The following is a 2,070-nucleotide window of genomic DNA, read 5'->3' on the forward strand; positions in this document are numbered from 1 at the left end:
ATGACTTTGAATGTGGCCACAGAGTTTTAGATATGACAACAAAAGCACAATAATATTAGAATAGACAAATGTGGCTTTATCAAAATTAAAAACTTTTTTGCACCAAAGGACAAGATTAAAATAATGAAAAGACAACCCACGTAATGGAACAAAATATTTGAAGATCATATATAATAATGTAATAATATCTAAAGAACTCTTACAACTGAGCAGCAACAACCCCCAACTCTATTTTAATTTTAAAAATAGGTAAATGACTTGAATAGATGTTTTTCAAAAAAGGTATGTAAATGGCCAGAGAAAGCTCAAGACCATTAGACATGAACTTACTCACTGCCACTGTGTCAGTTCCAAGACCCAGTGAGCGTTTAAGACAGAGTAAACCTCGGGGGCTTCTGAATCTGTAAATACTTATTCACTGCAGAATCCCTTAACAAGTACAGAGAAAATCAACACAGAATAAAAACGAGGTGCCTAGAATCTTGGAAGAAAAGGGTAAAAGTTAAGTGAACTGAACCAAATAGAAAATTCTCCATATATCTGGGCTGTGTGTATAGGCAAAAGAAGAGGAAGAACAGGTGGATCTGTCATACCACCTAGGACAATGTTTGATTAGGGGCTGTGTTAGGCTGGGTTGACTAGAGAAACAAATCCAGTGGTACGTATATATGTGTAAGAAAGAGCTTTATATCAATAAGTAAGGAAAACATCTCAGCCCAGTCCAACTCAGGTCCATAAGTCCGATACTAGTCCATATGTGTCTCTTTAGACTCACCCAGCCACAGGCAATGATGCAGAATGCAGGGAGAGCACAGGCCAGTGGGTGCAGTGTCGTGTGGACCCATTGGTGGTGTTTCATCACCAGGGTTCTGGCAGGTCTCGGCATGGCTCTGGCAACTCTCTGAGTGACTTGGCAGCAGTCTCTGTGGCTGTGGGGATTGCATACCCCAAAGCACTAGAATGTCTCTGGCCACATACTCCCCACACTCTCCAAGGTTGGGATGAGAGCCTGCGAAGCAGTACTATGAGAGAACCAACCACACGCTCCCAGTTCCTTTCTGAGTTTGAGCCTGTGCTAACAGTGCTAGAGGGACGCGAGACACTGCTTTCTTTTAGTTTTGGTGGTTTAAAAAATTCCTTTATTATACATACCATTTGATAGAGCCAACACCCCCTCCATGACCCAGCTACCCTCCCACTTCTAATAGTTGCATCATGATGTTGCAGAGATAATCTCAGTTGACATGAAGGAACAAGAAAGGCTGGGATAACAAGTGACCAATAGGGCTGAAAGACTTACTAAGGAAGAAAAGGCATTGGAATTACCAGGAAAAGAATTCAGAATGTTCAGGATGGAGGGGAAAAATCAAGAGAGCTATGGGAAAATAAATAAATCAAAAGTTAAAAATCATACAACCAACAGCAACAACAGAAAAGAAAACCAGAAGGTTAATCCTAAGATAACTGAATCAGACAAACTTTGAAAGTGGAAAACAAAACAGAATTGAAACAATACAAAGTCAAATTAGTGAGCCTGAAGACAAATCTCTCAATTCCAACCTATAAAAATAACACTCAACAATAAAAGAGTAAAAGGTCTGAAGACAGCCTAAGAATGATGTACGACATGATCCAGAGGAATAACCCGTGCTTTATTGGCAGTCTAGAACAGGAAGAAACCGACCAAAAAAAAAAGTCACAGAGAAAATAGTATAAGAATTTATGGAAGAAATTTTTCTAACACTATGAAAAAGGAGAAGCTCAAGAAGCCGAACCCCAAAAGGACAGGCCTTGAAAAGAAATGTGCCATGACATATTGTCGTCAAACATTCCAATATCCGGGACCAGGAGAAAATCCCAAGAGCACCTCCAGGAAAAATAAAAGTTACCTGCACAGGATATCCAATAAGAACAAGCATGGGTTTTTCTGTCAAACTATGAAGGCAAGGAGGCAATAGAATAACATATTTAAGCTCTGAAATAAAAAAAGAATTGCATAACAAAAATCTTAAATTTTTTTTTAATTTAAATCATTTTATTGGGGGCTCATACAACTCTTACCACAATCCA

Source organism: Echinops telfairi, unplaced genomic scaffold (assembly GCF_000313985.2).
Source record: "Echinops telfairi isolate 266 unplaced genomic scaffold, ASM31398v2 ScPeMD7_7469;HRSCAF=8507_0, whole genome shotgun sequence".
In the NCBI taxonomy this organism is placed as follows: Eukaryota; Metazoa; Chordata; class Mammalia; order Afrosoricida; family Tenrecidae; genus Echinops; species Echinops telfairi.